Below are 26,271 nucleotides of genomic sequence, written 5' to 3' on the forward strand. Positions count from 1 at the left end.
CCACTGGATGGCTCTGTGAGCCATTTCTGAACTTACACACCATTACTCCATGTTGACAAGGAAACAAATTGGTGGGTGACCAAAAATGGTAGAGAAAAGATCCAAAAGCGGGAAAAGTTATTTTTTTAATGAAATCAATGCCAGTGTAAAGTAGCAAATAAAATACACTGACAGAAACTAGAGCTTAAATGTTTATAGCTTGCATAGAAACCAACATGGGGCTGGATTTTGCAGTAGTATGGCATACAACTGCGTCCTCCATTTGTTAGACTTAACCCTTGCACTTTCATCTCAAAAGAAATTGCCCACAAAGTTGCTGAAAGCGTGAACTGATAACATCAGAGCAAGAGAAACAGGGTATCTAGGACCACATTGAACAGGGTCTCCGCATAACCAGCTAGAATTAAGGATTGGGAAATAAACAGATGAAGGACTGAGAGGAAGATGCATTCTAGGGGATGAATCCAATGTCAAATTAACAGAAAAGAGGAAAAGAAAGATTTGGATTAAGAGAGCTGGAAAAAACATAATGGGCAAGTTTTCAAATTTTAATTTGATATTTTTCTCTCTGAAAAATTGAAGAAGATGAAGGAATGAGAGTTCACCTCTGTAATAGTTAATTTTCAGTACCAGAGAGGTTGATTGGAAGTAATTAATGATTATTGCATCATTAAAAGGGTACTCGCACTACTAATTATTGGCCTTAAATATCTATGGCAGGCTTAGCTCGTATCTACTGCATAAGTAGGGCAACTTCATGACACTCAATGCATGTTAATGGTGAGGCAGTGAAATGCATTTTCCCTAAACCTAATGGCAAAATGGCACAACTTGCAGCAACTTTTGGATATTTTCATTTTACCTTTCATTTGCTCCTTTCCTAAAGTTGCTGTACCCCATTTACACATAAATAACGCCATTAGCCTCACCTTTATTTTACCTACAAATTATGGCCTTTTGGTGTCTGATCTAAGGGAGAAAACTGAGTTAACTAGTGGACAACTTAAGCAATTACGAATTGTGACAAATTTAAATAGACAAAACCCCTTATAAATGTAAACACAGAAACTTGTAATGACAAAAAATTGACATGAATTTAGATTGTTTTGACAAGATGTGTACTGACGTAAGTTTTTTTTACTAAGACATATGTACAACTGTAAAATATTGCTGTTTTGCCATTCAATCATATTTTGAAAGGCTCTGGATGGTGAGAGCATTGTTATTGTGGGAGATCAGTGTGATGGGACCTTGAATTTTTGACTTTATTTTTGAGTTGATGTAAACAGGAATTAAGAAGTGGCTTCAGTTATCTGAGTCTTTGATGTCTGGTTGAGGTTCCCCTTGCTCTCTGGAAAAGTTTGTTAATAAGGGAACAATGAATGCAGGTGGTTGCATGCAAACAGACTTAAGTTATTGCATTCAATGGGAAATGTATTTTTTTCTTATTTTTCTTATTATTTCAAGCTATATTGCATTGGACAAAGATCAAGGCAATGTTTACTTTCATGGGATTTGTTTGCATTCTAATTTTGTAGGAATTCCTCTTGGCATTAGCTATCTCCAAATGTGACTTCCTCTATTATAAGGGGTTGAAAATACTAGCAAGAGAAAAGAAGACTTGCGTTTATATAGCGTTTTTCTCAACTACTGGATGTCTTAAAGTGCTTTACAATCAATTATGTACTTTTTGAAATGTAGTCACTGTAATGTAGTAAACATGGCAATCAGTCTGCACACAGCAAGCTCCCACAAACACCGATGTGATAATGTCACGAATCACTAGGGATAGTGCACTGTAGTATCAAACCTCACTGTTTCCCCAGCTGTGACAAATGTGAAAAAGTTTGATCAAACCACCAGATTTCCCCAATTCTACCTAACTGTTTAATTTAGGTTAATAGAATACGAGCACCAGATTTGTAAACTTAATAAGTAAATAACTGTTTATTGAATAAACTGTCGTTAACCAGTGGCAAAAGAAAGAAATATGAACTGCCAATTTCTAATTCTATAACTTAAGCTCTGCCCTTTCTTAAATCCCTGTACACGCACGTACAAGCACTTGCCTTTCAATGCCTCTAACAGTGATTTTCCCCTTTGTCTCTTGACAGGGGTTTTCAGTGGGAGAGCAGGATATAGAGATATGAGAAGAAAAGCCAGCAAGCTATTATTGTGGAATTACTGAAATCTTCCACACACACGGGAAAGAGGTTTTAGGTCTTGTTCCTTTTAAGTTAGGAGCTATTTTGCTCTGTTCCCACACAAACCCTGGTCAGGAGCCAATCAAAACATTGTTGCTAGGCAGCTCCCCCGGTCCAGGACTCCCTTCCAGCACCATCCTGTCCCTCATGGCATACTCTGTTCCAGGACCACAATATTGTATATACCTCTCACCCTGTTCCAGTGGACATGTCTTTCAACCTGCAGCCATTGTAATTTTAATTCACAGTCCAACAGAAAATAAAAAGATATGTTCTTTACAACAGCCCAACAGAAATAAAAAGATATGTTCCTTACAATAACAACCAGATAATCTGTTTTTTGTGATGTTGATTGAGGAATAAATATTGGCCAGGACACTGATGATAACTCCCCTGCTTTTTTAATGCCATTGGGCTCTTTTACATCCACCCAAGTAGCTTGATGGGGCTTCGGTTTAACGTCTCTGAAAGACATGCAGCACTGCCCTGGAGTGTCAGCCTTGATTTTTGTACTCAAACCCTGGAGTGGGGTTTGAACCCAGAGCTTTGTGATTCGAAAGTAAGAGTGCTACCAAATGACCACAGCTGACACCAAGGTGCAAGTGTCACCAAGAGGAATGTTATTTCGCGAACTGTTATTACATTATTTGCAGTTAAGAAGTTTTGCTTGGATACTGTTTAAGGATAGTCTTCAAAGGGACTTAATGTAAAAGGGAGCAAGCACTCAAAAGTCCAGGGATGACTTTTTGATCTTCAGCCTTGCTTATATGAGGCGTGCAAAATAGGAATCCTGTTAACAATCGCATTGCATAAATAATCTTAAAATAATGTTTTATTAAGGATGTGCTAAAAGACTGACAGAAGCAGCTTCCTGAATAGATTATGCCATTTATTACCTTGCAATAACATTTTGATTTATTTTATCTGTGATTAAATATGTGCAAGTAGTTTAGTATATATATAATGAGCATTACATGCACAATTAATATAAATAAGAAATTTACTGCATTTGGAGTTGTTGTTAAATCTGGGCTACTCTAATCTATATATGTCAAATATTGGAGCCCTAGGTTTCAACTCGTGGTGTGTTTATGGAAGCTACAGTCTAACCATGAATAACAGAAAAGTGAAAGTCTAACAATTGTTCTACAGTGTTTGTAAAATGAGCAATGTTCCATTCACCTGATTTATTTGGTGCTATTGTAAGTATCGTCTTCATATTGCTACAAATGATCAATGTGGAATATTGCCACATTGACCACTATTTTCAAAATTTAACAAAATTAAATCATTTTCTGTCTGGTTTGAAATTTAATTTAAATTCATTCACATTGTGTGGCAATACTTTGGTCATTTCCAGATAGCACAAAGAAAGTTCATGCCATTCTGGTTAATTGAGCTGTATTTGTTTCCTAATGATACCTCACAGTTGCACTTTTATTACTTTTAACATGAGGCTGTAAAGCAATGGAAAATCCTGGGGATTATATGGACCACATGACCACAAATTGGATTATGTAGTGCCATTGCTTGCAGTGCTGTGGGGGCCTGAAGCTGATAATGGTGGTGGCTGGTCCACTTCAAGTGACTTCTGGTGCAGCCAAGCTGATCGCCATACTTGGAAGGGCAGACTGTCCACTCAAACAGCAGGTTGTGACGCCAGTCAACATCTGATGGTGATATGGCACCCGACTTCCATTTTGAGCTTGCAGGTCCTGTTAACGCTCTGTCTTGAATGCTCACAGCTCAGAATGTGTTCAGCTGCATGACGGAGCCCCCACTAGCGCTATTTAAAGGGATCACAATCTAACTATCAGCTGAGGTGCTTCTGACTTTCTTTTGCCGCTGCAGAGTTAATGTAAGCACTGTGTTGTTGGAAGAGGTCACACAGGTTGTTTCAGTCATAAGGGAGTGAATTTATATCTTTGCAAGTTCAGTTGATTTTGAAGGCTCTGAGCACAAAGCCTCTCAGCCATGGGGGCTGTAGTTACAGTCCATCTTGGGTCGCAACGCAACAGCAAGGTGGAGCAGAGGCAACAGAGAGGAAAAGTTGTACGCATATGGAGGCAGATAATCCTTAACAGAAGGTCATGCTTAGGAGAATGCTTTCCATACCTCCACCTCAGCCAGGATCAGTGTCTCAGATGACTACCACTCACTGTGGAGGTGGTCACTGAAGTATTCCACTTTTACCAACAGGACCCTGTAGAGTATGGCAAAATCTGCATTACCAGATACAGTCAAGGTCACCATTGCCCTCAATTTCTACACCTTGAGATCCTTCCAGGCTGGGACCAGTGGCATCTCCCATAATCTCTGTTTGCTGTGCATCATTGCATAGGGAGGTCACTGAGATCCTCTATGTGAGAATAGGAAACTTCATTGCCGTTTTAAGCGGGAGAAGTGGGCAAGTGACTTTGTCAGGGCAGCGGGGATTCCCAGGGGTGCAGGGAACCATTGAATGCACACATATAGCTTTATGGGCACCGCATCTCAATGAGAAAGATGTATAGCAAAGGCTTTCGCTCACTTAATGTGCTGTTGGTGTGTGACCAAACACATCATGTTGTGGAATGCCTGCTATCCTGACAGTGCTTGGGATGCTTTTTATCCTGCTCCAGTCAGTTTTGTTGCCATATTTGAGCCTCTATGTTGAATCAGGGTGTGGCTGTTTGACAGTGAGGTCTACCTTCTCTACATGTGGCTCATGGCCCCCCTCCACCACTTGACCATATGTGGTACAGTGCTTGTATAACAATGCTGCGACCAGGAACATTGTGGAGCAAACAGTTGGCATTAAATCTACAATACATTTGTCACCTCTGAATCCATTATTCAATGAACATAATTCAAACTCTTCCCTACAGTCTCCCATGCACCAGATACTTTTGCTTTTCCAAAGATTTGCTGCTGCAGCCTGATTCCTTACTCACATCAGATTTCATGTGCCCATCTTAATTGTTCTCATTGACATCTACAATGGTTCCACTGCCTGGACCATTCAGGGGGAGCCCTCCAATACGCTCTGCAGTGGATCTCCAAATTTGTGGTAGTCTGCTGCATTCAGCACAGCCTAACAATCATGAGGGCACAGCCCTTGCTTCCAGACTTTTGGTGAGCACCTTGGGAGGAGGGGAAAAGGGAAGAAGGAAGGAGGCATCAAGACATTGATGCTCTGGATGAGCTGTCCATGAATGGCTCAACAGACTGATTCTTCTAATAACATCCCCACATCACTTTTGCCCCACAGTTTTCCACCTTTCTAATTGCTCTGCTTCAGACCATCACAGTGTTCTCTTGGCAAAATACTGAAATAAAAGACATCACAGGGAGAAAAAAAAACACAACACCATTTATTCAACAACACACAATAATGTACAAAACTTAACTATTCACCCTTGTGTTTCTCGTTAGTGCCTGTCTTCCGGGTGTCTTGACCTCTCCTTGTGCTCCTACTAGTACTGTCCCAATAGCTGCTGCATGTCTGTTGAGAGGATGCTGACTTTCATTGAAGGAGACCGCAGATGGCTTTTCAGGTGCCCCCAAGCAGCTCTGGGCCTTGAAGGCCTGACTTTGGACAGCATCGCATTTGCATGGATAGCTGTGGTCTGTGCTGACTGGCTGAGAGCGATAGATTTTTGGACTCTAAGGGTTTTAGGGAATATGGGGATCGGCAGGAAAGTGGATTGATATTTTAGATCAGCCATGATATTATTGAATGGTGCAGCAGGGTCCAGGAGTTTAATGGTCTACTCTTGCTCCTACTTCTTATATTTCATTATTGATTAGTTTTTCTCCCCCCTGCCAAATATTCAAGGAGTTTAGAATTTTCAGTTGTTTTTCACCTCAATGTAAATCTTCAGCAGGCATGTTCTAACACTATAATCCAAGAGTGTTTGCATTTAAAACAAATTGATTAGGCTATATTTGTAATAGAGCAATAGCCTTTGCCACCATTCAGTTTGCCCTAAAATACCATAAAGTTGAATGCCACTAGTGCTGTTCCAGTCGGTCATCGTCACTTGCCAATCATAACAATAAAGTAACCGAAGAAACATAATCACAAACTATCCAATCAACAACCTTCCTTCTCCAGCATCCTTGAATGTGTTTCACTTCACAGACCTATACCCATCTCTTTCATAGTTTGTTGTTTGAAGTCTTAAATAAGGTTTAGGACCTTTTCTGTAGTGCTTAAATGGCTCTAACCAAAGTCATGCACAGCATTGTGACAGTGACTGTGGGGCATTATCACTCCTTTGACAGTTGACCTTGCCATTCTCTTCCAAAATCTCATCAGCTGTTCAGCTTAATGGAGTGCCCTCTTTTGGTTCCAATCTTACCTACCAGTTGTAACCAGAACAAACCTAGTGATGATTTCTCTCCTCACTTCCACGCAGTCATCTCCAAAATTGCAAGGATCTATCTTTGCCCCCTCCACTTTCTCTTCTATGTGATCCACCATGGTGATATCACCTGCTGATATTGGGAAGATTAAAATCATTCTGTAGCTCAGGCTCTGTACGTTCAACACTGATTTCTCTCCCCCCCACCTAGCTGGCCACTGTCTTAAGTTGAAATAGACTCTTTATAGCTATAGCATCCTGATTTACTCCGAGTTTGGTTTTTTAGCCCCATATCTTTTCCACCTGGAAAATTGTCTGCTTCTCCCTCTGTAACTTTCCCTACCTCCTCTCTGTCTCAACCACCTGTTGCTTAAATCTACAATACATTTGTCACCTCTGAATCCATTATTCAATGAACATAATTCAAACTCTTCCCTACAGTCTCCCATGCACCAGATACTTTTGCTTTTCCAAAGATTTGCTGCTGCAGCCTGATTCCTTACTCACATCAGATTTCATGTGCCCATCTTAATTGTTCTCATTGACATCTACTGGCTCTAGACCCCCAATGGCTTAAATTTACAACCATCATTCTTTTTATTGCTGGAAAGAGAGACGTATTGCCGAAGCTTTGCGTCTTACACTGATGAGGACAAATACAAGAATGCCTAATTTCAAACGATCACAACAATTTATGCTACAGGAGAAAAGGGTGCTGATTGGTTGGCAAGCCAACTTTGGCTGAGGTATTGCCATAGAGAAAGCAATGGGAAACTGTAGGCTCTCCAAGTTGCTAGGTAATTCAGAAAAAGGCACATGGCTTGAACAAATTACTTTTTGCAGTGAATGGGCACTGCATATCAATGTATGTTGCATCTAGCAAGAGTAAATGAGCCATGTTATGAGCTCGACTCATTATCTTAAATTGGTAGTTCATGTAGCTATTAGCACACTCAGGATTGTTCAGCAAGTGCTTCCCAATCACAGAAACACACATAACAGATATTTTGTTTTGGATTTTGCAAGTGTGGGATGGTTGAGTATGTTCTGTACTCCACTTATTATGAACAACTCAATTGAGGTACCACAACCTGCTCTTAGTTTTCCATATAGACAGTGAAGGATTCCTTCACCTTCGAAGACTGTACGCAGCTTACATATTGATAGCAATAAGCTAAAAGCTACTGCGGATGCTGGAAATCCAAAACAAAAACAGAATTACCTGGAAAAACTCAGCAAGTCTGGCAGCATCGGCGGAGAAGAAATCAGTTAACGTTTCGAGCCTTCATGGCCCTTCGGCAGAACTGGGAAGGGCCATGAAGGCTCGAAACGTTAACTGATTTCTTCTCCGCCGATGCTGCCAGACTTGCTGAGTTTTTCCAGGTAATTCTGTTTTTGTTTTTGATATTGATAGCAATGCCTTGTCTATTTGCTCACTTTACATTGCGAGCTCATTTAAGAACGTGCTGCTGAAGGAAACCATCAACATTTGCACTATCACGGCAATATAGATACGCTGCCATTTTCTGAATCTGTATTCATTGAACTTATGAACTTAGCAACTTGTGTGGTCTAGTTTTAATGACACCATGTATGCCCAAATAGATCCCCTCTAGGTCCAATGCTTGCTAACATTTTTGTAGGTTTTCACGAGAAATGTATTTTTGATGGAATGAGCCCGCGCTTCCTACCCCGTGCATATTTCCAATAAGTAGAAGCTGCGTTTGTGATCTTTGATTCTGCAGCTGCGTGTAAGGATTTCCTTACACATCTTAAATCGCTCCATCCCGCGCTCAAATTCACTTTTGAGATGAAACAGTCTAACGTGCTCCCTTTCCTCTATGTGCTAGTTGAGAAATCCACTAATGCTTTCTCTGTTATAGTCTACTGTAAACCTACCTTCACTGGTCAATAAACGCATCGGGATTCATATAGCTCCACATGCTATAAGATTGGCTTTATCAGCAATCTTGTAAATAGTGCCCTAACCATTTGATCACCTTGCAAGCTTGACACACAAATAGAGTGCATCAAAGCTATCCTGTAGGACAATGGCTATCCTGATCAGATCATTGTTCTCTGTGTATCGCACAAACTTGCAAATGGACCAAAGGCCATCAATTTGGACTTGAAAAGTCTCTAATTTACCTCAAGTTACTCAAGAAAGGCAAAGCACCTCAAAAATTTGAATAACAGGTTTAGCAAGCCATTTCATGCTGCTACAATGCAGTGGCTACAGAGTTGTATTTTCCATGAACAGGATGCTGCCATCAGCCCAAAAAGACATTCTGCCTACCACATAATTGAGCAATTTCAAGTATGAATTTCAGTGCCAGTGCAATGCCTGGCACATGGGCTGTACGTCCTAGCGATTTTCTCAAGCAGCATGTTCTTTCAGCTGTTTGTAGTAAGCAGAGTACAGGCTGTGCTGAAACAGCCCGTGCTTGTAAAACCCAAAACAAAATGTCTTCTGTTAAGATGTGATTCCGTGATTGGGTAGCACTAGCTGAATAATCCTAAATGTGCTAGTAGCCACGTGAACAACCAATTTAAGCTGAGCTTGTAACATGACTCACTTACGCTTGGTAGAAGAGACATACATTCAAAGGCAGGAACCTGTTCCCTGCAAACAAAATGAATTTGTTCAAGTCTTGCACCATTTTTTGAGTAACCCAGGAGCTCGGGTTTCCCGTTGCTTTCTCTACGACAACACCTCGGCCAATCATAATAGAGTACCAATCAATCAGCACTTTTTTCCCCTGTAACATAAGCTGTGGTGATCATTTGAAATTTGGAATTCTTGCATTTGTCCTGATGAGTGCAAGCTTTGGCAACATGTCTCCCTTTTCAGCAACATTTGTCATTCTTTTAATGGTTCTAAGGCCTCCCTTACTCTTTAAAGATTTTAACTTTAAGGAAGGACATTTTTGAAGGGCTGAACAGTAAATTGACCCCTGTAAACTGGGTTAAGCTGCAGAATCTGTTGAATAATGCTCTGGAGCCCTTTTATTACCTTATTTAGTTGTGCAGCTAAGCGTTGACATTTATCATGCATGTAAATATTTTTTAGAAATTGCAGAATAATTACATAACTAGCCAGAAGCAAGCAGATTTGTAGTTGTGTTTATTATATTAATGCGTGACCTAATAAATTTACACCGACAGTAGAAGGTTCAATTTCACGTTTGTTGAATTGCTGCAGCTATTGGCTTGCATAACAGTCAATCCACCTCACAGCAATTAATTGCGTGATTTGGCTTTGAGACATTTCAAAATAAAACGGGGGTAATGTATGCAAATATTAGTCACCCATGAGAAATTGTGATGTAGAAACAAAGATGATATTTTATATTTAATAAATGAATCAATCTAAAATTATATGCGGTGTTTGGCCCCTGAATCAGAGATTCAAAATTAAAATATCAACCTTGTCTAATACTCTCTTAGCTACACACCACCAGTTGGTCACTTCCACCAATTTTCATTCAAAGTCCTAAGTAAAGCATTCTACCTTATCAGGAACAGCATGTCCGTCAGGATCGGTCACAACCACAACTAACCTTCTGTTAGTTATTCTCTAGTGCTCATTCACAAGATTTAGGCAATTGAAGCCTATGACTGTTCTTGCTTGAGAGAAAGCATGACAACTGGGGGAATTTAAAAAGGAAAGGGGAACGGAAAGGGCTCTGCCTACACAGTTTAAACTTTTAATCTCCAACAACAGTAGCAGTCAGCAGCAGGTTGGGATTAATTTTGTCCAATTTTTAAGTAATTGTAATAATGCTTCTTCTACTGTTGAATGATGCAGAACAGATGATGAACCTACCTGATATCTGTAAAAATGGTTCAACAGCATGTATTATAAAAACGCTTCTGTATCTGGGTTTCAAAGTGATTTTAGATGGTGAGGAGGAGGCTATTAACAATTTGGTTATATTATTTTTACATCGCTGTGAGGCAATGCCCCTTGTCAATGATGCAAAAGTGTAACTCTGAAGTCAGGTCTTAATTTATGTCTATAAGACTGAGGTTTGGGACCTCCTTGGTGAGACAGCTGCATGCTGCTGTGTATGGGGACTGGTGGATTTAAAAAGTTCTCAAGTTAATTTTAAACTTAGTTTGGGTTGTTTCTAATGTATTGAAAAAATTATGTTCCTGTTTATGCACTCTCCAAGTATTCCAGATGTACTGTTAAGGGGTAGAGTTCTGTCCATATTGTTGTAAGTCCGCATTCTTAATGTTCTTATGCCGGGAGTGCAAGTTGTAGTACAATAACTGTTCTGCCAACCACAAATTGCTCTATGTTGATACCTGTCTCTGACTAATTGTGCAACATAATCGCAACAAGCAGAAAAACGTACTAAAATAGATGCATTCTTGCCTATTTTCTTTCATGTACACCAGGATTGACCTGTTGTCTGGTGAGTTAGATAAGAGTCACAAATCCAGACTAATATACTGTTAAATTTTTCATTTCATGGCATTTTTTCTGTCTTTCTCTGAAAAGAATGACTCTTTCAAATATTTTCAGTTGGTCAGGTGTAAACCCCTGTATCATCGTTCTACAAGCAATGTTAACAAGTTCATATACATGTCTTTCATCTCGTGCACAGTTCCTTTTTATTTCATACTGACTGTGTGGTGATTTTGCCATCTTTTGCAGTCATGCCTAGAATTACTTATAAACTTAAACTTAAGACTTGTATATGTATCTGCACTTAAGACTTGACAGCATCATGTGCTTTTCCATTCTTGCCTGTCCATTATTGGGCCTTCTGTTGCCTTTTCTGGCTCTATTTTTGATGCTCCCTGGTTTATATTCCTGTCATCTGTTGGCTTTGCTACCTAGTAGCTTCTGTCCCGTTCTTAGTTGTGTAGCCTCCTGATTCTTGATCGACAGACCCTTTACTGGTCCTTGACTGGTATCACCTCCCACCATCTGCCCTCTAGGCCATAATGGGCCCTTGGTTCTTTGCTTGGCTCTGCCAATTTCTGGACATTGCCCGCATTTGTAACAGCCTCAATTATCTGTCCTGTCTTCAAACCTGTTGCAATAGGCTTACTTAGCTGCATCCCCTGTACTTTATGTATTCACTTATACAAGGGCTTTAATTCTTTGCCAGTTTAGTAATTTGATGTTGAGAGTGTAGCAGAATAAACACCTTAAAAAGCAAATGCATCAGAAGTGAGATGCTATTTGTTGTATACTAACCAACCATTTGCTTTCCGTTTTAATACATTCCATCTGTCCTATGGGCTCTAACCTTATGTCATTAGAATGCAGGACAGTGCAAATGCCTGCCTGAAATCCAGATAGATAACATCCACTGTATCTTGCATATCTTGCAAATATGGATAACTACATAAAGGATAACACACTTAACCAAAATACTAGATTTGTCGCTGGAAGCTGAAGGCTAACACCTGTATGCAGGTTTCTGTGTTTCTGGCAAATGCAGTCAATAATTTCCACTGAAATTATTTAAAATATTCCAGACTCTGATTAGGCCAGACTCCAATGCTGGGATCTTTCCTATCTGTGAACATGTAGTATGTAACTGCTGTTAGGTGTGCAAAAAAACTCTTAAGTACCCTAATAACCATTGCAAAACTATTTTCTATGTTTGAGGAAAACAAGTGGCCCCAATTTGCAACTCAGGTGATTCCTGTTTGATAGGTACATCGTGGCCTTTGTTTATTATAGTACAAAAATGATGGAGACTTATTTTTGAATGTTTATAGTTATTCGTAACCAACATTTATCAGCAAAATAATGTCTTGGTTAAACAAACAGTAAATATTCTGAATAACTCAGAGAGAGCAGCAAAGGAGGCCCTTTTCATGAATACTTGAGAAATGTTTACAGTAAGAGCAAGCAAAGTTCAGCCTAATTGACTATTGTGACAAAACATTCCTCAAATTCTTCATAAACCCTCTTGACTCGAGCACAGAGGGACAAGTGTCTAAATAACTACTCAACATGCAAATTAACCTGTTTTCATTAACAGGTATCACCAAATATGAAAGTAAAAATTGCCGTTGTCTCTTAACGCTTCTCTTATTGTAATTTATTTAGCACATCTCTCAGAAATGCTTCAAAGCATTTCACCTACAATGAATCACTTTGAAAAGCAGATTCTGTTATATTGTCAAATGTGACGGACAGTTTCTGTACTGCAACCTATAAACAGTGAGATGAATGACCTGATCTGTCATTTTTTTTCAGTTCTGAAGAAAGACCCCTAAAATTCTGACAAGAAGTTGAGAAATAACAAATTGATATGGCACCTTGCATATGTGACTTGGCATATTACAGGACAGGATTTGGGCATATTAACCATATAACTGTTTTGGGGGTGGAGGAACTTGGACATGGATGAATAGAAGAGGGCATTGGCACACAAAAGGGTAGATATTGACTAGACAAAGGGGAGAAATTAGCAGGGACACTTAAGAATTTTGCTTCAGTTTTTAAAGAGAAGGATATTGGGAAAAAGTTACACCCTTAATTGTTTGAAAGGGATTTGAGAAATGTTAAAATAAATAAAGGGAATGTATTGGAGAAGTAAGTTAACCTAAATGAGGACAAAATGCCAGGGTCTGATGGGGTACATTCATAAAAACCAAGAAAATAGGACAAGAAATAGCAGAGACATTAGAAATAAAAACAGATTTTCTGCCCAAATAATAAAACAAATAATTTAATGATGTTCACCATTTAAAAATGTCAGTTGTGCTGCAGTTTGTGGTGAGGAAGAGGTAAGGTGTGAATTGCAGTTTACCAAACGTTTTGCTGTATGATTTGCAACACTCAAAAACAACAGCTCACCCTCAACCTCCCAGGGAGTTTCATGAAGTTATATTTTTGTATTAATTGCCAAATAAACTCACTGCAGAAAGTTAGGGCTAAAAAACACCTTTGTTAAAATGAGATTTATGTTCCTGCAGTGTCAATGAACTGCTCCAGAAAAGAGAGAATGTAAACTGAAGTCATACAATTTGTCAGATTTTTCCTTTCCTTCCTGTCTTTTTTTCTGTATATCTTTGAATCCAGATCGTCAGACTTGGGGCCGACAAGACTTACTTGGAGCCAAACAAGCGTGTTTGAACTCAAAGCAAACCAAGTTTATTTGCAGAGCCTATTTAAGAGTTTCTGTATTTTGCATTGAACTGAATCCCTGGGTGGAGTCAACCTCCATGCCCTATAGCAATGTTGTTTCCAAGCATGATTGACAGGAAAATTACCCAATCATCTCCTTTCTCAACAGGAATAGTAGTTTCACTATATACATCTGCACCCACTGATTAACGACTTATAATCTAAAGTTGCAACAAATTAGCAAAGCATTCATGAACCACTGAGCTGTGTTTTTTGTTATTGAAGAAAAGGTTTTGAATGCAGTATGTGCCCATTTTGCTCATCATATTCCATAAATAAAAGAAGCAGAAAAAACTCATTAACTTCATGGTTAAAAGCAAAATACTGCGGATGCTGGAAATCTGAAATAAAAACAAAAATTGCTAGAAAAACTCATCAGGTCTGACAGCATCTGTGGAGAGAAAGACAGAGCTAACGTTTCGAGTCCGTATGACTTCTTCAGAACTAAAGACAAGTAAAAATGTGATGAAATATTTACGGTTTGAGGGGGGGTGGGACAGGTGAAGTTGGATAGAAGGCCAGTGATAGGTGGAGGCAAAGGGGAGATTGCAAAAGATGTCATAAACAAAAGATCGAGCTTTTGTTTTTGACATCTTTTAAGCCTTCTATCCAGCTTCACCTGTCCCCACCCCCCTTAAACAGTATATGTTTCACCACATTTTTACTTTAGTTCTGAAGAGTCATACGGGCTCGAAACGTTAACTCTGTCTTTCTGTCCACAGATGCTGTCAGACCTGCTGAGTTTTTCCAGCAATTTTTGTTTTTGTTTCATTAACTTCATGATTTGATAAATAATCTCCACTATCAATGGAGTCAGATTGTTTCTGCTTGAACTAAATTGAGTAAAATTACTTTCTATGCAAACCATTTATCAACTGTTATGTTGCAAGTATTAAACTGTGGGAATATTTAGCTAGAACATTTTGGTGTTGTACTGGAAGCAAAAAGCGTTGACTGTTCATGGACTAGACCTTTGCCATGCAAATATACATGGTAGGGTAATTCAAAGTATTTCATGGCAGTTGAAAGATTGAGGAAACTCCAGCAGAGCTATGGTATCTGTAGCACAGCGAGAATACATTATTTGAGACCAAATATAGTTTGATTTAGACTTGCAAACTGTTTACACTTAAAGTTTGATATTTGGGGTCATCGTGGCTCTTAGTGTAGTGTGAGATACCATTTAAGTTTTAAGTCTGGAGGGATACAATAGAATGGTTACAGTGGAGCAGAGCAATACCTGACAGGCATACACTCAATTTCTCCAGTGATGTGATATTTAAACAGCAACCCTCTCTCATGACTCCATTCCTGACTCTCACCGCTGATGTTTAGAAATGTTTTGCTCATCTATCAGTCATTTGAGCGTCACACTCATTGGCAATAGTCTGTAGCTGACTGCATCAGTCCTGACCTGGACTGCTGTTTGTTTCTAAGTTATAAAGACACTGCATTGATTCAAGATTAGTATTCAGAGATACTATAAATTTTATGTCGCCTACTCACTCAAGCTATCACCCTGATTTACTCTAAACAGAAGTGTTCTGTTGTACCAATTTTGATTTTGTCCACCAGTGAATTGGTACAGAATATCATTTTATATTCCAAAATGTCTTGTAGACTCATTATGAAAGTAATTATTTGGACTACCGTCCTTCTAAAACCGTTGCTGCTGCAAAAGCATTTTTTTAATAAACAACACTGTGGTTTGATCAGATTGACTTGGAAAGGAAAGGGTTTTCTGTTGATTTAAATGTCAGACCTTTATAATTACAAACCATGCATAAGCCAACAAAATACAATAACTGTCTAATTAAAAGGTTAAGGTCATAAAAAGTGAATTTATGACAATTGGGCGCACCTGTGTAAATAGTTTCATTTAGTAATTATTTAACATGACCAAAAGCTAAAACTAGCTTCCTGTTAGGGAATATCCCATTGATTTATGCTGTCTGGCTACCTTTGTTTTGTATCTCTGATACTATGGAGAATCATTTATCAAGCCATGTACTTAATGTAATTCTATACTTTTTAACCTGTCATTAATTTTGTTGACAAATCTTGCATTTAAGCATATGTCTAATGTAAAAACACAGTTGGCTCATGAAAATGTTGCATATTTGTGGCTTTTTAACTGATTTATTGTTTATTCGAAAATCAATTAAACACCACATTGTTTGCAGGAACTGTAAAAATTGTAATTATTCCCATCTTTTGGACTCCAATTTGTCCAGCTGGTGTTTTGTGTGCTGTCTTCAAGAAAAATTACATTCAGCTAACTATATCAATGGCATGAATGATGAATGAAAAGTAATTTGATTAAAATGTGAATTTATTTAGTAATGGAGATTGTTAGTTTTGTAGTGATCACGGCCAATTTTTGCAAAACCAAATTTTAAACTTTGAAATGATGCACATACAATCATTGTTAACCATAAGTTCAGAGGTGACGTGGTTTTATGCTTTATCTGTCATAAATTGTCTTTAGTTCACTCTGCTGAAGTAAACCTGAAACTATTTCAGAACCTTTGGGCTTCCCACTACTCATTTCCACTCTTATTCTCCAAAGGTTTATTACAGACTCTCAGTTTGTGTAATGAAGCTACATTAAAAAATCAGCACCACATTCTATTTTTAATTCATTCTTGGGATGTGGGCATTGTTGGCAATATTGGCACTTATTGCACTTATTGCCCATTTTTAGTTGTTTTGTCAGTGGTGGTAGCCACCTTCTTGAATTGCTACTTTTAGGATGGTGGAATTGCTCCTAGACCAACCAGCCACACTGTCCAATATCCCAATCCTCCACTCAGTTCACAAAGACACTCCAACCCTCCATCACACAAATTAAGAGTAGGCCATTTGGAGCCTGCACCACCATTCAATAAGATCATGTCTGATCTAATTGTGGCCTCAATTCCACTCTCCTTCCTACCCCTCCATACCCTTTGACTCCCTTGCCAAACAAGAATCTATCTAACTCAGCCTTAAAAATATTCAGTGACCCTATCTCCACTGCTCCCTGGGGAAGAGAGTACCACAGATTCACAACCCTCCAATAAAAAAATTCTCCTCATCTTCATCTTAAATGGGGGACCCCTTATTTTTAAACTCTGTCCCCTAATTCTAGTCTCTCCAACAAAGGGGAAACATCCTTTCAGCATTCACCCTGCCAAATCCTCTCACGATCTTGTGTGTTAGGATCTTGTATGTTTCAATAAGATCAACTCCCAGTCATCTACATTCTCTCAGCTCAGGAATCAGACGAATGAACCTTCTCTGAACTGCTTCTGAAGCTATTATGTCCCCTCTTTAAATAAGGAGACCAAACCTGTACGCAGTACTCTCAATGTGCTCTCACCAATACCCTATACAACTGTAGCAAAACATCCCTGCTTTTATGTTTCTTTCCCATGGCAATAAATGCCAACATTCCATCTGCCTTCCTAATCACTTGCTACACTTACGTACTAACTTTTTGATTCATATACCAGGACACCCCAATCCCTCTGTACCACCGAGTTCTGCAATCACTCTCTTTTAAATAATATGTTGCTTTTATTCTTCCAGCTAAAGTGGACAAGTTTACATTTTCCCACACTATACCTCTGCTAAATTTTTGCCCACTCATATAACCCATCTGTATCCCTTTGCAGACTCCTTATGTCCTCTTCACAACTTACTTTCCTACCTGCTTTTTTGTCACCAGCAAATTTAGCAAACATACATTCGGTCTGTCATTGCAGTCATTAATATAGATTGTAAATAGTTGAAGCCGCAGCACTGATCCCTGTGGCACGCCACTGGTTGCAGCCTGGCAACCTGAAAATGATCAATTTATGCCAACTCTGTTTCCTGTTAGCTGACCAATCCTTGATCCGTGCGAATATATTACCCTCTATACCATGAGCTCTTATTTTGTGGAGTAACTTTTGATGTGGCACCTTGTCCAATGCATTCTGGAAATTTAAGTACAGCACATCCACAGGTTCCCCTTTATCCACATTGCTTGTTATTTCCTCAAAGAACTCTAATAAATTAGTCAAGCACAATTTCCCTTTCACAGAACCATGTTGACTTTGCCTGATTGCATTGAGATTTTTCTAAATACTCTCTATAACCTCCTTAATAATAGATTCCAGCATTTTCCCTATGACAGATGTTAAACTAACTGGCCTGTAGTTTCCTGTTTTCTGCCTCCCTCCTATCTTGCATAGAACAGTTACATTTGCTATTTTCCCATCTGTTGGGACCTTTTCAGAATCTAGGGAATTTTGGAAAATTAAAACCAATGCATCTACTATCTCAGCAGCTATTTTTAAGACCCTAGGGTGAAGCCCATTAGAACCTGGGGACTTGTCAGCTTTTAGTGCTAATAATGTTCCCAGTACACTTTCCCTGGTGATTGTAATTGTTTTAAGTTCCTCCCTCCCTTTCACCTCTTGGTGTACAGTTATTTCTGGGATGTTATTTGTATCCTCTACAGTGAAGACAGATGCAAAATATCTGTTCAATTCATCTGCCATTTCCTTATTTTCCATTACTAATTCCCCAGACACTGTCTCCTCAGACCAACATTCACCTTACTTACTCTTTTCTTTTTTAAATACCTGTTTTTATATTTCTAGTTGGCTTTCTCTCATACTATAATTTCTCCCTCCATATTTTTTTTTAAGCCTTTTTTGCTTTTTTCATATTCTGTCCAATCTTCTAACATGCCACTGAATTCCTAATTTAACTTAGTTCTTAACTCATGCTGGATCAAAATCCTGGAACTTCCTCCCCAACAGCACTGTGGGTGTACCTACACCACAGAGACTGTAGCGGTTCAAGAAGGTAGCTCACCACCACCTTCTCAAAAGCAGTTAGGGATGGGCAATAACTGCTGGCCTAGCCAGCGACGCTCACATCCGGTAAATGAATAAAAAAAACCCACTTCTTCTTTAATCCCCACTCCTAAATTCAATCTGACATGCCTCTTCTCTTAAGCTTAAACTATAACTCTTCTTCTATTGAAGCTCACACTTTGCTTCCTTTTCCCTTGCCCTTAGTTATTCCTGGCAGTCACCCTCCTTTTCCTCCCCTGTTGCGTTCTGCCTTCCCTGCCCAGAGTTATTCCCTCCAAAGTACTGTTTGCAGCTTCTCCTCCACTCCGATCCTCAAGTGCTGCTTCTCCACTTCCTCAAAACTCTACTCCAGAGCTCCTATCTGTTGGGTGTACTGCAATGATTGACTGATTCCTGATATACCACCCATAATGTTCTTCAGCAAGGCCAATTACATCAGCATGTAGGAAATTAGGAAGGGGCCTGATCCATTTTGATTTCTACCCACAAAAGCAATCCTGTGGACAATTCCTCAAAGCGTGTCAAATGAGACAACCGGAGTATGTACTTTACCAATTTAGCACAAAATTCACATGTATGCCCTCTCTTTTCCATTGAAAAATAAATTATTTTCTGCAAACCTAGCTTGTGAGACATTCCCTTGTATAATTCTAAAATTGCACCCTTCAGTTTAGGGCAGGTTACCAATATATTTTAAGTCATGTATGCCATACCTTTTTGCAGCATTTATGGCTGCCTTTATTGTGCATGATTGGAATCCAAATTCTGTAAATTTTTCTACAGTTGCAATTTTCCTACTTCCTGCCCTGCATTTTGTCTGTTTAAGAGATGTTGGCATTCCTTCTTAATCCCAAAGCAGCGAGTAATCTTACAAAACATTTACATGACTACTTTCATTGCCAGATTGCTGTTGTTTCAATTCAGCAGTGCTTACAAAACATAATTTACTAATGCGTGTTTGAATGCTTTCGGGAGTTAACAATCTTTTCGATACCAGATGTATTATGAGCATAAATGCTGTTTTCTGTGTGTTATGATTGTGTAACAACAATCAATCTAGTTTCCCATTTTAGGGATTCTTCCGCCTCTCAAATTCTTCAGTATTCATATACACAAGAGACTGAGCTTTCCAATATTCTAAATTCTTTCTTCGAATGCTTTTGACAGTTGGTTTCACTTAATTACAAAGTCTCTGATTCACCAGCAGTTCACTAAATTTTATACTGCATTTTCTTGTTTAGAACCTGTAACACTGAAGTGCAGGTGGACTCTTAAGGGCATGCAATAATAAAGACAATTGGAGATGAATAATCTCAATAATCTCAATTAGGAACCTAGTTTAAAAACATATGTTAATAATACTAATATGATTTTAGCAGTGGATTGCAACAGTACAATCCTGTCAATCCAAACATAATCAGGATAGAATACAAAATACCCAACTTTGACCACTTATAACTTACCAATACAAAATCACAGAGCACTAAGTTTTTGAAATGTTTAGAGTCTGGATCCATGCTAAATTTCAACTGCATCTGTCGTGTGTTTCCAAAAGCTAATGCACTTTAACTACTTGAAAATTAACTCTTGAATGCCGAGTAAATTATTTATGTTGCTCTTGCTGTGAAGTTATAGTCGTTTGGTAGTACAGAACTTGGGTATTGCTTGAAAAAAGAGACATGTCAAAGCTTTTTCTTTTGCACTCATCAGGACACTTCGCAAGAATACTAATATAAGAGGAAAGCAACAATTTATACTGTATGGGTCTACTGGCAAGTAGACTCTGATTGGTAGAAGCATTGCCATAGAAAATGCACCAATTGATGGTGACTGACAGTTAACTGCCGAGCATTGTTTACTTGGCAGTTTGACCCTGATTGGTCAAAGCATTGCCCTGAGGAATGAGTCAGCGAATGGCTGTCACTTATTTTGTTTAGCTAAAACAGGCGCAATGTAAGCTGACAACTAATTTGATTGTCACTCGGGTTCGCAGTGTGGTGCAATTGCGTGTACTGGAAGCTACATATATCAATACACAGGACCCTGTTCTTTGCAGACAGAAAGAACATGTACACACATTGTGCCTGTTTCAGCTAAACAAATTAAGTGAAAGCCATTCTCTGGTTCATTCCTCAGGGCAAGGCCTTGACCAATCGGGGTCAAGCTGCCTGGTTTAAATTTCAAACAATGCTTTTAGTCATCGTTAATTGATACATTCTCCATGGCAACAGCTCTACCGATCAGAGTCCACTTGCCAACCAATCAGTACTGTCTTCTCATATAGTATAAATTGTTGCTTTCCCCTTTTATTAGTATTCTTGCGAAGTGTCCTGATATATGCAAAAGCTTCGACCTGTCTCTTTTTTCAGCAATACTGTGAAGTTAATAGGAATAACTTCAAACCTCCATTTTAAAAACCTGAAATAACTGGAGTCGGAGATCTTTATTTATTCATGCTAGAATTTGGCAGTTTGCTGCAACTTGGATTCAGATATGTTCATGTATGTCTGATACTATTTATCATGAGTTTCTCATGGCAGGTGGCTGAAAGACATAGCAGAAAAGATATTTTATAGCATTATTTAACTTAAATCTATTAGCAAATTTAGTTTTTTTTGGACTAAGGGGTGGGATGGAGAAGGAAAGGAATGAAGTGTGAATCCAATCTCTGGTATTTGGAAGCGGAATAAATCAATGTTTGCCAACCTCTGAGTTTTTAGGAATGTGAAAGCAGGGGCAGACAATTATAGACAGTTTGTACTTATTTATTAAGTGAATTATACCATCTGATTGCGGTTAACAGTAATCTAGGTAATTGTGCTGTTTGAGATTTTAGTCTTTTGACCTTGGAGGAATTTCTGAAATTTATAACATGCTGTCATGAAATTATATTCAACACAAAAACTGCCTGGGACTAAGGATTAGATCCAATATTCTGATTATGTTTCTCACACCCTATATCAGTTTGAGACAATACTAAATCCAAAGAGAAAATCGGTTGCAGTTTTAAAATGATTTCCAGTTATTCAGGGCAGTAGGACTGTTGGCCAGCTAGACACTATTGGGAGCTGGGGTCGGATTCAGGGCTCCAGTTTTGATAGGCGGCTCAATGAGCCAATCCTAACATTATAAGACTTATTCTCCAGATGAAATAGATTTAAATTTAACTGAAGGTTTTAAAGAAAGGTTTCTGGGTTTGGAATTGGTTTTGCCTCACTCGAGTATTTGAGATAGGAGAAATGCTTGGAAGGAGGGGTAAGGGCCAACATATGCTTGTTTTCAGTATCCAGTGCATATACCAGGGGGTTTCATTTATTATACTATTTGGGTCATAGTATTACATAACTGAATATTGAGTAGATGGAGGTGCTCCAGATCATAGGGATGCTCATGGGAATGGCTGGTGATTCTAAATATTAGAACACATACGGATGCAAAATTTACAACAATTGGTAGCAGCTACCATGGGTTCTGATTTGCACTGGTGACATGAAGTCAACTTCATTGTTCAAATTTTAATAGTGAAATAAATTGAACTGAAATTGTATTTAAAAACGTTGACCAGATCAAAAAAGGTGAAGACAATGACCTGAATTTTGTGACCAGCAGCAAAATAACTCTGTTCGTTCCATTTGCCCGCAGAGTTTGTGAGTTTCTGCATTGTAACTTGTATTAATTGAAGAGTTAGAACAATATGGTGCCCTCTACAGGGAATCTCGAACCTGTGTGCACAGGAAAAGCAACAGTGTCTCTCCTGACCTAAAAAGATCATATTGAGATGTACAAAGCCTGAATCAGGAAGTGTAAAAGAGAATATTTAATAATAAAAGAACAACAATGTATAGCACCTTCATTGTAATAAAACATTCCAAAACACTTCAGAGCAGCAATATAAAACAAACTATAACACTGAGTCTCATAAGGAGACATTGGCTCAGATTTTCACTCCTGCGTAGGGTGTGCAGAGACGTGAGAATTCGGTGAGTTGTAGACTCTCCAGTCGGGGGAAGCAGCCTTTCCACATCTGCCCTGTTCAAGCCCTCTTAATCTTGTGTGTTTCAGTGAGATTACCTCTCATTGTTCTAAATTCCAGAAAGTATAGCCACGTTTTACTAAATCTCTCCTCTCATGCCAGGAATCAATCCGGTGAACCTTGACTGTATCCCCTGTTATGATTCTGGACCAGGGCCCCAAATGTTGGGTGTTATCTGGTGAAGGGACCAGTGACCTTTTGTTTAAAGTAGGCAATATTTGAGATTTAAGACATTTGCTAAGAGAATAAAGCCACAAGATTCCATGACTTTTGAACAAACATAAATCAACTTTATTATACAAGGTCTGAAAAATAAAGCAATTTACAATATTTGTCTTATACTCTAACATTCGGGATTAATATGAGGTATATGAAATTAACAGGCTAACTGTGGCTGAATACACCACACTGCACAAAAGAAATGTCAGGTGCAACATGACAGATTCCACGGATTTCTCAACAACCAACCCAGATGTCAATACACACCCTGAATCAACCAATCTTGTTGAAACTCTGTCTCTCTCACAAGGGACTCCAAGGATCTCACCTTGGAGCAACTTTTGGAGAGAATCCCAACTCAGGCGGCTTCAGTGACGGTCCATCTTGCAGGGTTTCAATCTCGTCTCCCGAGACTCCATTTCCCTGGATTCCTGAGTCTACACTCCAGTTCCAACTCATAAGCGCAACTTCAGCTCTTTGTGGCTATGTTGAGCAGAATACTACTGCTTAAAAGGGTTACCTTCACCCCAACAGCCTGCAGTACAGAGGTACGAACCTTCTGCTGCCTTCTCTGATGTCCAGGGCTTCCTTTGAACCCTCATTACATAAAGTTTGCCAACTGCAGCCCTTTTACTGCTTGAAGCCTCTTTTTCTGTTCCTTTCACTTTCTTCTTAACTGGGATGTCTCTCTGTCCCTTGCCTTGGATTCTTCTTTAGGATCTCTCCCTGTCCCTCTGATGGTTCTTCCGTTGCTTCCTCTCCATTGTCTCAGGACTTACTCCTTTAATGGCATGATACTGGGTCCTGTGATTGAATTCTCACGCCATTTTTCTACACAGGCGCACTGCTGTCAGAACAGCCGAGCCCTTTATCTGCAGGAGGAGAAACCCAGAACAGAGCATGCGTGGCCAGACGCGCTGCTGCACACTGCGCATGCACCCAAACTCACGGCCTGCCAGAGATTGTAATCCTTTGCCTCCACCTGGGAACAAGCCCTTTGAAGCAAGTGTAATCCGTCCTTAGGTAAGGAAGCCAATTGCTTGCTGTACCTGCATGCTAACCGTCCGTATTTCATATATCAGGACACCCAAATCGTTCTGAACACTAACATTTTGGGGTTTCTTGCCATTTAAAATATATTCTGTTTTTCTATTCTTAGCAAATGAATAACCTCACGTTTCCCCACATTATACTCCATTGCCGCCACTATGCCCAATCACTCCATCTATTTATAACTCTTCGCAGACTCTTTGTGTCTTCCTCACGGCTTACATGCCCACCTAGCTTTGTATTTCCCACAATCTTAGATATATTACACTCTGTCCCTTCATCCAAGTCATTAATGTAAATTATACATGGGGACAGTGGTGTAATGGTTATGTTACTGGACTAATAATGCAGAGGCCTAGGCTAATTCTCTGGGGACACAGGTACAAATCCTGCCACGGGGGCTGGTGGAATTTAAATTCAATTAATTCAGATAATAAAAATTGTTTTTTTTATCCAAGTACTGTATTTTCCATGTTTCCAAAGCACTGTGCTCTTTAATGTTAGAAAACACATTTATCAACAAGTGCTGAGCAGGCCTTGGACATTTGTGCACCAACTTGGCAGAGGCTGACAAGTGTACATCAGTGACTAACTGAGTGCGGGAAAACCCAGGAGATCATGCGACTGAGCCGGGAAGATCAGTGGCAGATTCAAGATTTACTGTGTTTCTTCTCCTGTGTGCCTGTTGTACAGGTTCCTTACCCTGAGTTGGCAACTGTGAATCGCAGGCACTGACAACTATTTTGTGTGCTCAAAACCTTCCTTGAAACACAACTCTTTCACTGCATCCTCGTCTACTTCATTTCTCCGCCTGCTCGGATATGTTGCAGGTATTTGTAAATGACAAGGGCCACTAAAGTCATGTGTAGAAAACTTTTGGAGATTTACCATTAACAGTTTGGGCCACATTGTTAATTCTTTTGCAGCACCACATGTGGACAATCTTGGAGTTGTATGTGTGCTCAAATTCCAGACTTTGGTGGGAGGATTGTCCCCTCTGTCTGGTGGCTGGGCCCAGGAGCGGCTGTGAAACGGTCCGCCTGTCACCTGTGACCGGGCCCCGACCACGATTTCATGCTGGCTGGTGAATTAACGGCCAGCCAGCATGTAACGCATGCCAAGAGCCTCAGCGTTGCTGGGGTGGGGGTGGGAGGAGCGCGAGCGTTGAAGTTTGTGCATGCGTTGGAGGTAGGCTCACTGAAAGCTCCCTGAAGACACAAAGCTGTTTCAGGGAGTTGGAGGATTTAAAAATTAAAAAAGATTTGAAAAATAAGCGAAACGTGTCCCAACATGTGAATCTGTCACATGAACTGGGACATATTAAAAATGAGTTTAAAATTTAAAATTTTTAAAAATTCACTGTTGGAAACCTCAGCCCGCCATGGATGAGGTTTCACGAAAAAAAAAATGCCAAGGCCACCTGGCCTATTCTCCCGCCTGCCAACCGTAAGGTTGGACGGGCAGCGAAAAATTAAACTTAATTACCAGCTTAAGGGCCTTAATAGGCCTCTTAATTGTTGGCGGGCGCACTGGCGCCCTAACCCTAACACCCCCCGGCCGCCGTATGTCTTTTGAAAACATTTTAGTTCTCAAGTTTGATCACAATTCAACCATGTCTCTGTAATAACTGTTGGACTAAACCCCCTTACCTCTATTTGTGCCATGAATTTTGTCTATCCTGTTACGAATGCTTCATGCTTTAAGATAAAGCCCATTTAATTTTAGTTTTTTTACCATTTTTCCCTGATTTGCTCTCATTTGTTGCACTGTTAGTGTTAATTTTTTTTGTGCCTCCCAGTCATGCCCTGCTTATCTTTCCCCAAATTGCTGCACTGCTTTATGCCCTTGACTTTTCTCTTTAAATTTATAAATTTTTCCTCACTTGAAACATTTCCTGCACCTCCCTTTTTGGTTTAGAGCTCTGTCTCTATACAGCCCCAGTTAAATAATTTGCCAGGAAACTGGTCCCAGTTCGGTTTAAGTGGAGCTCGTCTTAATGGAGCAGCTCCTTTTCTCCCCAGTAGTGGCGCCTCTGCCTCATGATTCGAAACTGCTGTCTCCCAGAAGCTCAACTCTGTGTTTGGTGTATGTCAACTTGTGTGTGGTTTAGATGGTAATCCAGTGGGTATTACCTTTGAGGTACTGTTTATTAATTTGGAGCTCCTCAAACTCCCTCAGTAGAATCCCATTCCTTGTTCTACCTATTCTGCAGGTTCCATGACAACTGGATCCTACCCTTCTGCTCCATAGTCTTCTCCGATGGTATAAAATATCCTTAACGCTATCTCTTTGACTGTGCAGTCCCCTGCCACTATCACATTCCTTTTCACTCTCTACCCCCCCACCCACCCACCGGCACTCTCCCCTTGAAAGGCCTCCAGTCAAAGGCGTTGGAGTCAAGTTTGCTCATTCA

The 26,271-nt window shown here is 39.6% G+C and overlaps 1 protein-coding gene and 1 long non-coding RNA gene across 2 annotated transcripts in view; one reads left to right on the plus strand and one right to left on the minus strand.

Annotated features, from left to right (window-relative positions):
- LOC144684865 (uncharacterized) overlaps positions 1-20,084 on the minus strand; it is a 33,196-nt gene extending 13,112 nt beyond the window's left edge. Inside the window, exon 1 of the long non-coding RNA XR_013577579.1 lies at positions 20,020-20,084. This is a non-coding gene — a long non-coding RNA (uncharacterized LOC144684865). The remainder of the gene's footprint in view (positions 1-20,019) is intronic.
- Positions 1-26,271, plus strand: part of sbf2 (SET binding factor 2) — a 669,356-nt gene that overhangs the window by 201,081 nt on the left and 442,004 nt on the right. The window lies entirely within an intron of this gene.

This window comes from Cetorhinus maximus, chromosome 9, assembly GCF_964194155.1.
Source record: "Cetorhinus maximus chromosome 9, sCetMax3.hap1.1, whole genome shotgun sequence".
Taxonomy (NCBI): domain Eukaryota; kingdom Metazoa; phylum Chordata; class Chondrichthyes; order Lamniformes; family Cetorhinidae; genus Cetorhinus; species Cetorhinus maximus.